Below are 14,059 nucleotides of genomic sequence, written 5' to 3' on the forward strand. Positions count from 1 at the left end.
AAAGATGGCATTCTGCAACATTCACTCCACATATTCCTCTTTATATTTTATTGCATTCACAAATCCCTGACTTCTTTAGCTAGAATTGAAACCGAAAATGAAGTAATTAATTACCCTCTGAGATTCACAGTTCACTGTATTTGTTACTCATGTTACATCCATGCTGCCTATTGTTTCAAGCCTCTGGAAACCTCTGGGACCTTTGTCAAGGATTAATAACAGAATGCTCGTCCTATAAAAGCACATACAGCTGTTTGATATGTAAAGAGAGGAATGGCTACATAAGGGAAATCAGTGGTGTTCCTGTCACTTTGAAATTGTTTAAAAATGCAAAATGAACCCAAAATGTTTTACCTTTCGTATTATTCTACCTGGCCAAAAAACAAAGTAAAATTAAATAAAATGAAATAAACAAATAAAAGCCTTTCAATTTTCAATCTGTAATGCAGTTGTTATGTCACACACATGGGCTCCTCAGTCATTTCTTTGCATCCACCTGGACCTTCTCTGATTTCTGCCTCTGTGTGAAAACACATTACACTTCACACAAAGTACTGAGAACACACAATTCCCTCACTAACACACACCTGTCTCACAATTGAAATGCAAGCAGGCATCTTTCGCTGCTTCTCAGTTAGCTCTTCCACAGCTTCCAGCCTTGCTCCATCTTGACAGGCTCTGAGACAGGGCTGTGCACAGCCATGCAGAGGCTCTTCCTCGCTCAGGTGTTTCAGATTCCTGAGCCAGGACTCCTCCAGAGGGGACCTGACTGCAGGACTGCATCACTGCTACCTGTGGGCACTTATCAAATAAAACTGAAACCATGCCTGCCCTTCCTATGAATGCTACATAGCATTAATTGGAAAGCCAGATCTGAGATATGGAAGTTGATTAAATTATTTCTTATCCACAAAAGTAATACTTACACCTATTAATTTCAATGAAGAGGTTACAAGCCTCTTTTTTCCCCCCTTTAATTGAAAGCAACTTCAGCATGCCTGTTTTTACATAAGACATTTACAATATTTAATGTACAAATAAATCAGCTATTTACTGCCCTAAGTTTCCAATCACTTTTCTGGATTAAACAAAGCAAAACAAAACACACAACTGAACATGAATTGTTAAGAACAGAGCAACAACAGCTCCAATTCTCATTTTAGTGTCTCAGCATTGTAACATTTCTTACTGATGTACAAGAGAAAAACTGATTTTCAAGAATAAAGGTCAACACGATCCACGGCATTATTCTCATCAAGCCAATTTAATATTTCAGCCCCTTAATTTTAAGACATTGCAGTCTTATCAGTTTTTTTTCCATGCTTTAATTTGTTTGATTATTAGGCAAATACCATATCAAAGCAGTGAGACTAAAGAGAAATTTCACACTCTTCAACTTCAGTGAGGAATGCCCACCAGCAAGAAACTGAACACAATCCAACCTTGAATTTCTCAGGCTCCTCTGAGTCCCAAAGAGAGCAGGTAGGTGGTGCTTAGAGAAATACAGATGTCTGGGAAGACTTGGTGCATTATGAGAAGCTTTTATTATACATAACCATTATTTCCTGATTATAGCAGTGTCACATGGCAGTTTTCCTACATCACTAGGAAAAAAAACCCACAACACTTTGGGATTTTAACAATCTCTCCGAATGTGTAAAATAAATTAAATATGCAGTACTATGCATTATCTTTCAATGGGATTGTGCTCCAAATGGGTATGGATATGATTACAGTATTAGCTTTTCCTCTTTTGCATTTAGAGCATTTTTTTCCCCCCCGCTCACACTGATAGAATGAATAAATAATAATAAAAAAGGTATCCTCGATCCACTGAAATAAATACTTCTGTTATATTCTGTTGCTTCAACAATGAATAAAACAACCATGCAGGTTTATAATATCAATTCACAGGGCTCTTTCTGCTTCAGTGAACTGTTACTGAAAGGTTCAGAACAAAGCTACAGGCAGATCGGACAAAGCTGCTGTAACAGGATTTACATTATACTCAAACTGATAAGACCACATCAGAGAACTGCTCAATCTTCAGTACCTTTGATTGGAATAGCACAAGGGCTGTGAGTATTTTGGCTCTGAGCACCTGATCATAGCATCTGTATTACACCTACTAGCTTCAGTGCAGATCTAATCTTACACTGGTAAGATAATTTATGCTTCCTCTTTTCCTACCTCTCCGTCAAACCCCTTTGGATGGCAATAAAATGGGAGCGCAGGAAAGCTACAGTAATACTGAATAATCTATTACATGTGCACTTAGAAAAAGGAACTCAGTACTCATATATTAACATTTTTTGATATCTGTATTTACAGTAGCTAAAATTTTCTAAATTCAGCTAAGTGATTGCTGGCTTTTTGGTGGAGGAAGGGAAATAGAATGAGGAAGCCCATATCCCAAAGGTAGACAATCTTAATTCTCAAAACATAATTAAATCCTACCAGGTGAATTCACTGCCATGAATTCCTTGCAAGAGATGACTTTTCTTGTGCAGACTGAGCAGACACATTTCTGGATCCATTGCTGTATAAAGTAACTGCTACTTGTCATTTTTTTACCCCTTTCTTTTCTCCCACAGCGATTATCTCTTTTCAATCCACCCTGATTATGCCAGACTAACCCCAAATAATCTTTTTATTTCATTATTATTATTATTATTTGCATTCAGTCAACATTTTAATAGAAACTGAGCACGGCAATAAATTCCAGGCTTTCATTACACAAAGCAAAAAAACCTAACATAGCATATATGAAACTTAATGCTACCACAAGTGATTGCTCATTACTACCTACAAGGCTAATCCCTAGAAGTTCCTTGCCCAACGCAATAGCTAATACAAGGGTTTTTTGCTCTCTTTTTTTCCCCATCCCCTGCACCAGCAGACACTGATTATACCTTTCCTGGCAACCGATACTGCACAGTCCATGATCCGCTCTTTTTGACTTAAACCATGCTAATACTGGAGCAACAGTTCAAAAATAAGTATTGCAATTAAAATGCACACTGCTTTTCATGTCAAAGGCACAATGGCTGAACTCACCAGGGAGGCAGGATAGAAACTGCTCTGCGCCAAGTCTCTGAATTGATTCCTGCTGCTCTGAGTGCTGTTTGCCTGAGCATTTTGTGCTGCACTGTTGTGATCAGTCACAAGTTTGGGGCTCTTATTACCTCAAGCAAACCTTGGCTTTTGGAAGCAAATTCTCTTCCCAGAAAAGCCTGAAACAGAGCTGACTTGTGATATACAAAGCTCCCGACTCAGCAAGACAAAAAGCAAACAAAGGAAAGAATCATCTTCACTGAAGTTAATAGAAATAAAGCATTCATAGCAACTTTTGCTGTTGTCATGTTAAATAAAAATAAAAATATAAATCCAAATTAAATTGAAACTTCAATAGTTTGAACATGTGAGAAAAGAAAAAATACTCCACCACCCAAAATAAGGAAGCAACAGGGTGGAGCACTTGCACAGCTTTAACAAGTAATCACAGGTTTGTTTTTGTTATTCCCATAATGTATGTAAAGAAATAACAATGTGTCATAAGAAAATGCATTTTTAAGAACACACTATCAATAAATGACATCACTCTTCCCATCATATTTTTTCTTCCTAGGACTCAGTTACCAAGATGTAAGTGTGCTCCTAATCAGGTCAGGAAAGATGCCCCTACTTCTCTAAAGGGATTTAATGGCTGTTTTCATGACTGTGTGCACACACATTCCAAGCAACTTATACTTAAGCTGTAAACTTTGCTTTGGCTACATGTTCTTTGGCAGCACCTGGTGGAGTTTGGATAAAACTACAATAAAACCACCGAAGAAAAGTTACTACAGCTGCAGTGCTTTTTCTATACATCCTTCTGATGAAGTCACTTCTCTAAAACACTCAAAAAGTAGGAAATCCAAGTTAACAAGAAAACAGATCTTTTCTTAGACTTTACAAAACATCAGTGGATATTTCTGTAGCATTGTCACGTCATGACCACAGTGCCTGGCTTCAGTCTTGAGGTCAGTATTCAAACAGCTTTTCATTCTCCTGCTATTAAGGGGAAAAAAAAAAAAAAAAAAAGGAAACAGAACAAAACAAACAAGCAAACAAAAAAAAATACTATCCCTACCATAATAAAACATGGAAGAAAATTAAGATTTGATACTTACGATAAATCCAACTGTCACCCCCAGCAAAAGATAATAACAAACCAACCAATATCTGTATGCAAAATAATACAGTGTGACAAAAAATGAATTTCTAGAGAAAGCACCAGCCCTCTTATTGTCCACACCTCCCTGTCAAGGACCAGTAAAATCTTTTCCATTTTGTCATGAGCAAAGAGCCATCATTCAAACTAATCAGAGAAGTAGTAGGTAATTAGATATTATCTGCTTTCAGTGCAGAGCTTGTAAATTATGAAGTCCTATCAGAAAGTATTCACATGGGGGATGGGAAGGGGAGGACTCCTCAAAAGTAGCAGTATAGGAAGTACTTAGCATTTTATGAGCCAGTAGCTGTCAAATTAGTCTCATTTGAAATACTGTAATTAACAGAAGGGAGCCTAACATACTTATCACAGTTAGCCACTCATATTCAAATAGTGTTGAAGAGTTTTGAAGTCCAAACTTTTTTTTTCAATCCCACAGCACTGAAACTCCAACAACTGCCTTTAAGAACAATTTGTGCATAAACTAATGAAATATAACTATGGACACAGCCAAGATCATCTTTTACTGAATACTTTTAACTTCTTAAAAGCAATCTTAAAACAAAATTTCAATTAATGAATGTACTAAGAGCCTATACTCACACTTTTTCACCTGTGTCTTCCAATGAAAACAGCATAATATTTTTAAGATTATGAAGACAGTTTTCCCTACTCAATTTGGTTTTGTGATGTCAAAGGTTTTAGTCAGGCAGTGTTCAAAATGCAGCATGAGATTAGTGTAGGACCACAGGTACTGAATTACCTTTATTTAGCACCATCACTCACCTTTCCCATCCATCTTTGATGCACTCATATTGCAAGCAGTTAATGCTGGATGCTGAAATCTAATCCAAGATGAGAAATGTATGGCAATGGGATACAAGAAGACCACTGAGATACAGAGTTCTCTAACAAACATCCATTTTAAATTAGGTTCTAAACTTTCAACAGCAGAACCACTTCTACGTCCACTTATGCCTATCTGTCTCCTGAGGACTAGAAAGCTCTTTGCAGAGATTAAGCTGAACCTCACAAACCTGACAGCTCTGATGAAAGATATCTGAATCACCAGACCCACCACTAAAATGCAGCCACCTGTCAGGAGAGGCACAGGTGCACCAGGATAGTTAGAGTTTGTTTTGAGAAAAAACAAAGGGAAAACGTTCATCCTGTTCAAAAAAGAAAAGAGAGAAAAGGGAAAAAAATAACAACTGCAAAATTGTAAAGTACGCTTTCAGTGTCATAGCATTGGAGTGCAACATCTCCTAACCAAAAGCAGACCCAACATCAGCTTCCCACCAGTAACAAGAAGCTCAGACAAGTGTTTTCTGTTCTGCTGAAAAGTTTGCAAATCTAACATTAACCCAAGATGCTCAAACCTAGAGACAACCAGATTAATTTCAGATTTTTGAGCTGGTGCTGTTTCTCTAGAGAACACCCTGCAGAGCACTATAATACATATTTAGAAGAGTTCAGTCTGCATGACTGTACATTTCTGCATGCTTCCAATATTTGAGAAAGGTACCTCCCTCACATTCTATAAATTAGGATCTTGCCAACCAGATACGTTCTTCAATGAACATTTTTAAGGCTTTTTCGTGTGTGCGTGTGTTCTTGATTCAGCAATCTTAAGATGTTTTTTCTAACTTCTCATTGGCATTATAACCTCTTTTTCTTTTAATGAAAAAGGCTGGTGAAATTTAGAGCACGCACAACTTTTTCTTTACCACTGATCTGCAGTCAGGGAAAAAGAAGAAAGGTAGGAGATAAAAGGTCCAGCAACTGGAGTTCAAGATCCAATTTCTTTAAATGCATTTACTTGAAGGCTCTAAAAGCCATGTTATAGTTTAATCTTCCCCAAACCATTCAGTTTCTGCTAGATTTAGCACTTTTGTCCCCTTGTATTCACAGACTTCATATAGCTTCTCCCAGGCTGGCAGGCCAACATATTAGAAATAAAATGCAATTCTGGTATCTGACACTTCAATTTAGCTTCTTCAGTAGCAAAGATCATCAACTGCACTGCTTTCTCCCATGACAGAAGATCACCTAAATATCACTTAACTGATGAGAGCTCTGTTGGTAATGCATACACTGTCTCCCCACTACATTACCACCACACTGCCTAGAACAAAAATCAATTTTTAATTGACTGGATTATTTGAGGAATGTGGTCCATCCGTTGTACTGTGCTGATAGATTCTCCTAGTTTTCCTGTCAGCAAAGACTGTAAAATTTCAAGCACCTTCAATACAGCAATTCACAGATTCATCCAGAAGCTTCAGGAATAGAACAACATTACACAGTTTTTCAGCACTACCTTTCCATTATTCTCTTTTCTGGCTAGCAAAGTTAGGTCTACAAACCACAGTGCAAGTAAAACAGTAATGACACAGAAAGGATGAGGAGGTCAGGAACAACACGACAATCATGAAAAGGATGCAAATGGATAAGGAACCTGAAAAATTCCTTTCAAGTTTGGCACTGTGGAGTTTCAACTCTGAAAAATCCCAGAACAATCTGCAATACCCCAGCAGTAACCAAAACACTATTACTGTTCTCTTCATGGCTGCTCGACACACAAACCCGAGCAGTAAAGGCAAAAGGCTGACATTAAACAGATATGTACAAATGAAAATATACTATTTTATCAGCAAATACTGCAGTAAACCATTTCTATGATACAGTGTAAGGGTGTAAGGTATTCATCGACTATCTTGTACAGATACTGTAAACATTTTGGTCTCTTCAAAAAGTTTGCTGTCAGGTTTCTTATGTTATTTCACTCTTTTTTTCTTATTGCTGAAACAAAAGAGAGCTGCATCGAAGAGTGCACTAAACAGAAAATTCTAGTCTTGTACTGCAGCTGGTTCCAGCATACTCAAGTACCAAATGCTGAATGGTACTTACCTTAGTTTTAACTGACTCATTCTAAACAATGGCGAAATTTCTATCATTGGCCAAGTTCCATAAATCACAGATTTAATATGCTGCTTTCTCATCAATAAACATAAAAGGTACATTTAAGCTTGTGAAGTTTGTGTCTCATCTCACAGATGTCCAAAATATTTATTTACCTATAAACACATGCAGTCAATACTGACTCAACAGTTAGCATGATGACAGTGGTTTGTTTGTTTTTTCCCCAGGCTATGTATCACTTCATGAAAGTATGAACATTTTTGGTGCTTTACAGTAACATCACAGAGTACCATCATTGGCATTTGATCCTGTAGTTTATTGGACCACCCTCTACCAAAGCAACTGTGGTTCAGGAACTCAGTTCAGTTCTCTGCAGGGCTACTGCCCAGCCTGGTTTGGGCTAAATCTGACTGTTAGGCAATGAGCCAGCTGCAGTTTGGACTGGGTCAGCATCTTGACCCCCTGTTGGAATAGTATTCCTGATGCAGTACTAAAATTCTAAAAGCCAGATTCCTCGGATCCTCAACCATTTCTTTGGTGTCAAAATTCACACATTCTGGAACTCGATAATCACAGAAAACTCTCCTCCTCCACTTCAACAACAAATGCAAATTCTGTTTTCTCAGAGCTCCGTCTATTTGGAAGCTTCTCCAAGAACACCAAAGGTAAAGAAAAGAACAAAGTATTTCAACAGAAAAATTTTTTGTTTACTCTCTGGCAATTCATGTCAGTAACAAACCCCAAACGCAATCAGATGTCAGATAAAAACAAGTCGCTTTCAAATGCGAGAAACAATCATGGACTGAATATTTCAGTAATTGCCAATCAGGATTCCAAAAGAAGAAAGTATTCAAAGCCGAATTTACACATTGACACAAGACACAAAAAGAAAAAAAAAAATAAAAAAGAAAAAAAAGGGGGGGGAAAAAAAAAACAACTAAAAAAACAGTTACTGTAGAATACTAATAAATAATTAGAGAACTCAGAATAGGCTCTTTTACCTCACATTTCAGAATCAGGAACATGCTTACAGTCCTGGTTGAAAGCTATTTCATATGCTACAGATACCCCCTTCCAACCATTTATGCCTTCATCCAAAAGTACCCTGAGTACAATGACTACGCTTGTCAGGGACACACGGGTTTTATTTAGGGCATGTCAAATTTCTATTACTGTCTTTTAAATACATTTTGAAAAGCATTCTGTGATTCTAGAAATAGACATTTCTAGATTTAACATCAATTAATCCAGGAAGGAATCTTCCTCATCTGTGTATGAGGTACAGACTTGGCATTTCTGTTTTCCTGTTCACATGAAAGCAAAGGACAAGGCATGTAGCCCAGATTCAGTTGTGGCTTCCCTGATGTGATGTCAAGAATTAATTCAGCTTCATAGCTTCAGCTGTAGCCACATGAGCCACTGAAATCCAGGGTTTCTATAGCACATGTTCACAGGAAAACAGTTTCCTTCTCACTGATATGCAGTGAGGAAATCCCTGAATATTTTCTAGGTATCTGCATAACTGCCTTCTGTCAGCCTGCGTGCATCTAGTTCTTAAAGCCGAAGGCTTCTAGGCAGCCCGTATGGCTTTTTCCTAGGACTACGCAAATCATACAGTTATGTATGCACATAAATTCATTTATCACCTTCTTAAAACAAAATATAAAACTAAAACCGTACCTGAAACCATAAGTACTTGATTATTGAAACTGCTTGGAGTAATTTGTGATTTACAGCTTCTCAACAATAGCTTTTTGAACCAATCTTCACAGTAGACCTTTTCTTTTAAGATCTCTCATCTAACTGTGAAAACATGATACTTACAAAAACTGTTTATAAAATAAACATCAACTTTGTCAAATGACACCATGGTTCATGTCCCAAAATCAAGCCTCTGTGCTTAACACAGGGCATGGCACCCAACTGTTCAAACATCTAAGAAAACACAAGATTTCCCCCCAAAGAGAAGGGAAAGTGAGTGAAATATCCCCGATATTTTGGTCTCCTGACAGTTTACCTTTGGACATCAGAAACAAGCAAACTAACAACAAAAACACCAACTCCCAAACTGCTGTTGAGTGAGCAGTGGCACAGGCTGTGCAGATGCACTGTGGAATCTCCTACTGCAATTTTCATTTTTCAACTTTTTTCAAATTTGAATTTTCTGCATATTTTCTTTCTTGGTCTTATGTGTTAAAATCACTTCTATTTCACAGTTTTCTAAAAGGCTGCTTCAAACACATAATGATGAACACCAGTATCTCCCTCTGGCTCCTTCCTGCCTGTACTCTGGCTTTTTAATTCACAAACTCCTTTGACCTATTTTACTTACTTCCTATTTCATTGTTTCTGATAGCAAGCTCACTTCCATTCTTGACATACAGAGCCGTATTTCTTTCATCTCATTCCAAATACTTTTTTTTTTCTTCAGCTGTGATCCCAAAAAGGGACATAGCTCTTCATCATCTCTGCTTTACACTACAAAACCTTAAAAATTTAATGTAAGTACATATATATATTTATTATATAAATATATATGGGTAGAAGTATTTAGTGCAATGTAGACTTTTATTTTTCTCTATTTCCAACATTCACTTAATAATGGCAGCCTATTAATCTGATGAACGCTAGGTACAGGACAATGTGCAGACACCTGATTTCACCCAGAGGAAAACAAAACAATTTCCAAAACCCCATCACTTACTACAGCTCTCTGTTGATATTTCAGAACACATTTGTCCCTTGGATATATTCAGAAAGCATTCTACACGACTACAAATGCATCTTTTTAATAACAGCAGCACATAATTCTTCAATGCTACACAGATATGAAAGTGCAAATGTTTCTTCTATCCCCAAAACACAGGTAATAAGCCTTTGTCTTTGTTTTTTTTTTCCCCTTCATTTCTGCTTGCTTTAAGCATTTACCTTAATGAGCTTTGTTTCTCCGTACCTCTGAAGATTAGTATTCTGTCCAACAAAACAATTTATTGCCCAAAATGTTACTAGCGCTGATAAAATCTTCGCAGCTCCAATACTTCTGGCTTGACAGCTAATACCCTAATGTTTCATTTACAGCTGAACAAAGCAGCTTATCTCTACTAAAAGGGGAATTAGTTAGTAGTAAGAAATAATTTCAATCATCTGTTCTGCTTCCAAAGTAAAGTGATGACTTGTGCATTCTTGCTTCTATCTGATGACAGGCATGTTGCAGTTCTTGGAATACAGAACAGGTCTGTCACATAAGCTTTGTAATTCGTACAATAGAGCTACATGGATTAAGGAAGAGTCAGGTCTTTGCTGTCAAAAATTCTGCAATCAGCAGTGTGCGGCAGTCAGCACTTTTACTTCACAGATAGGGCACTGAGTCAAGGGAAAAAAACAGTTCTGATCAATAAAAAGCGTCATTTTGAAGGAGCTGCAGCTCCTTGTAACGTTCCAGCAAGCATATGGATAGATGGAAACCCCTATTAATAACAGATCTGTTGACCAAATCATACTTTAAGGTCTGCCCTGCCCCAAAGCAGTTTTGATCTTCACTTCACCATATAAATATGTAATTGTTTAATTATTAAAACACTAGCGTCATTCTTGAATTCTCTAATCGGACACCAGAATTTGACAGTACAATAATTAATAGCTACTGTCTTAATTCAGTACTAGCATTATTAGGAAAAACATACAGATTTTAGGTGACACTGATGGAAAAACACTGCGGATAGAGGTGAAAGATGCATTAGATTAAAACAGTAATACCAGAAACAGGGCTAAAATTATAGTAAAGGTAGGTGTCTCCCAAACTGTAATTTATTTGTTTGACAGGAAACCTTCACTTCCACTCAAAAGACAACAGAATGCTCAGAAATGACAAATCTGATTTCTCCATAGACAGTAATGCTAAATTAACTAGGCATGAAAAAGAGGCACTATCATTTGGCACTCGCTAGATACTCACTTCCTACGGAATCTTCACTCATTTTGTAGTGGAACTGCAACAGATTTAACATCACTTCTCATGTCTGTAATTGCATATTATTTTCCGGTGGTTCTTTCTAATCCTACGGCATACACTAAATTTTCAAATACATCTGGAAATCAAGAATCAATCTAAAAATTAAGTTACGATATACTCTGTTACAACATACTACAAAGTTACCAAAACATTCACTTTTACTTTAACCAAGGTAAATAATGAAAACTTTTAATTCCTGCTTGGCTACTAATCCATATGGCAAATTGTGTACAATGGCCAAGAGAAAGTGGAGACTAATCCAACTGAAATGAAGAAACAACCAGTTGTTCGAAGCCACAAATGGATGCAAGTGTTAATTCTTGAACATCTTCCTAGCTATACTTCAACCTTTCACACATATAACTATCTCAACACATGACACAAGCAAATGCTCCTTGCTTTCTGAGATTAAGATATAATGAAGATGTAGTTAAATAAATATCATAATATGTATTTAGATGTGCTAATGAAAATACATATGGTAAAGTGCTCTCAGTTCATATGAAGTATCTAGGTATGCATTGGCACTGTACTATGTAAATTGAATGACAGTTTAAAATGCTTACATAGCTGATTGCTTAACATGACTAATTGTTTAAAAAATGCAAGGTGGGCAATGCATAGGATCTGTTGTGCAGGATAACCTCAGGACACTGGAAATAATACAAGAATATGAAAATATATCCACACAAGGCTAAGTCCTGGGGTTCCCTATCACTGGAACCTTATTTAAAACTACAAAAAGGCTTTGTGAATGATTATCAAATGTGATTCTATTGAATCCTGAAGGTGAAATGAAGTCAGGTTGGATTTTTTCCATGATTTATTATACTAACAACAATGTCTGCACACAGAGAACTGTAAGTCTTACGTTTGGCCTAGAATTGCTGTATTTTCAGTGGACCGTGCTGTACTTTTGAAAATAGCATTAATTCACTGATGCACTCATTAAAAACGTAAGCACACAGCTATACAGAGCTTTAAATCCTATGACAAAGGAGGCATCAAGCCATTTCTTGACTGAGATTTTAATTCCAAAATTAATATTTTGTGCACAATGTGTTCTTCAAAAGTTAATTACAAGTATGATGTTACACGTGAAAAATTTATACATGCAGCTGATTCTACATGCGGCAGAAGGGTCTTTATACAGTGTAATATTTGACATTTAGTATAGTTTCAGAATACATCATTTTTTCCCTCTGTACTTATTAGCAATTTAAAAAATATATGAATTCGACAGCATGTACAGAAAGACATGGAAAACATCCATTTGCTGCACACTCTGTCAGTTCAATTGTACCTAAATGCTGAAGAAAACGAAAAATGGTAAACATGTGGGCTGCATTCAATGACTGCGGTCACTTCTGTTATTTTTTTCCACCTCAACACACATTGTGTCAGCTGCATTTCCAATTAACCCTCCCCTGAAATAAGGCAACTCGACACAGTCTGTCATTTTGTTTTATACTGATACAGAATTTAATTCCTCCATCACGTAATAGCATGGGCTATTTGTATTTGCACAGAACCCTGGACCTCACAGTCAGCATCACAAACTAACTGGTGTGTCCTCAATGACTTGAAACCACTGCTCATCCAAAATGGTGTACATTTCAAAGTAAGATTTTTCCATGCATAAAAGATAAGGTTCAGGAAAAGTATCACTATCACCAAGGAAAGGTAGTAACAAGAGTGCATTACTGAATGTGGATGAGAAAACACACTTCCTATTACTCATGCACAAATTTAGCAGGTTAATCCCATCAACTGCAGGGATTCTGGCAGTAGAAAATGCCAGAGCATCTGTGACTTTGACTTTTCTTGGAAAGAAAGCAGAAATTGAAGGTAATTCCTAAATCAGTGAGTTCAGCACATGGACTAATGCACACTAAAAAACTTCAGTTTATTACTCCCTAATAAATTTGGTAATTATCTCCCCCACTCCACACTGAACCTGAACTCCTGTTACTTGCTGATGTGAACTTCGCTAATTTGGCCATTTAAAGGTTCTTTACTATTTACCCTCAAATTACAATGGACAACATATCTCTGCCAACACACATTTTTAACTGGTGTGAACATTTTAATCTGCTTAACTCAGGGTAGTTGAGGAAGAATATTTCCTCTTCTCAAGATTTTTTTTGTTTGTATGGTTTTTTGATTGTTGTTGTTGTTTGACTAAACAAGCCAAGCTCTTCTATAACAATATGACCAATACTCCATCCCCCTTATTGCATGTAACTTAGGAAAAGTCTTAAGACAGTTTTCAGAAAATTTTGTAAAGGGATTTAAATAAAGTATATCTACTACTTGAGGTCAAATCTTCCAGGTCAGCTGTGATGACCCAGAGAATTGAAAGATCTGCTCTTCAGACCATATAAAATGTTGCCCTTTGTCAATTAATATGCTATTATAATTCTAATCAATACTATCAATATTGTACTACTGGAATGGAAGGCCAAACTGACATGATGACGTTTGGGGCCTGACAGGAATTTCTGAACATTCAAAGTGATTTTCATCACCTTAATAATTTTTAATTTTAAGCAGTTCTATGAAATACTTATGTTTCTCTGCTATCTTTTGATCAATCAGAAAACTATCATTAAACAGCTACTACAGAAGCAATATCACTCACAAAAGCATCTCACTGACTAACATGAAACCACATGGGACTTGAAACACACGTGGCTTACTGTATTATTCAAGGAGGATATGTAGGAGTCAGTGTAACTCATGGTCGATTACTGTTAGTACTCTAAGTAAGCAAGCCAATCTAAACAGTGAAAGGCTATAAGAAAGGCTCCAAATAAATAAAATATACCCAATTGACAGACAGACAAAAGTGTAAAATCCCACTTTCTAACAGTGATTGATTCAGATCAAATGCTTTCCAAAATAATGTTTGC

The 14,059-nt window shown here is 36.7% G+C and overlaps 1 protein-coding gene across 40 annotated transcripts in view; it reads right to left on the reverse strand.

The window, feature by feature from the left end:
- RBFOX1 (RNA binding fox-1 homolog 1) overlaps positions 1-14,059 on the reverse strand; it is a 541,423-nt gene that overhangs the window by 143,613 nt on the left and 383,751 nt on the right. Inside the window, exon 1 of one of the 40 annotated variants that reach the window (XM_085514245.1) lies at positions 3,058-3,152. The exons of 38 other annotated variants lie outside the window; for them this stretch is intronic. The gene's annotated coding sequence lies outside the window, so the exon portion shown is untranslated. Of the gene's footprint in view, positions 1-3,057; positions 3,153-14,059 lie in introns of those variants that run through there. One more of the 40 variants, XM_085514246.1, reaches the window with a different exon arrangement.

This window comes from Coturnix japonica, chromosome 13, assembly GCF_054131305.1.
Source record: "Coturnix japonica strain WE chromosome 13, WE-NBRP24, whole genome shotgun sequence".
Classification (NCBI taxonomy): Eukaryota; Metazoa; Chordata; class Aves; order Galliformes; family Phasianidae; genus Coturnix; species Coturnix japonica.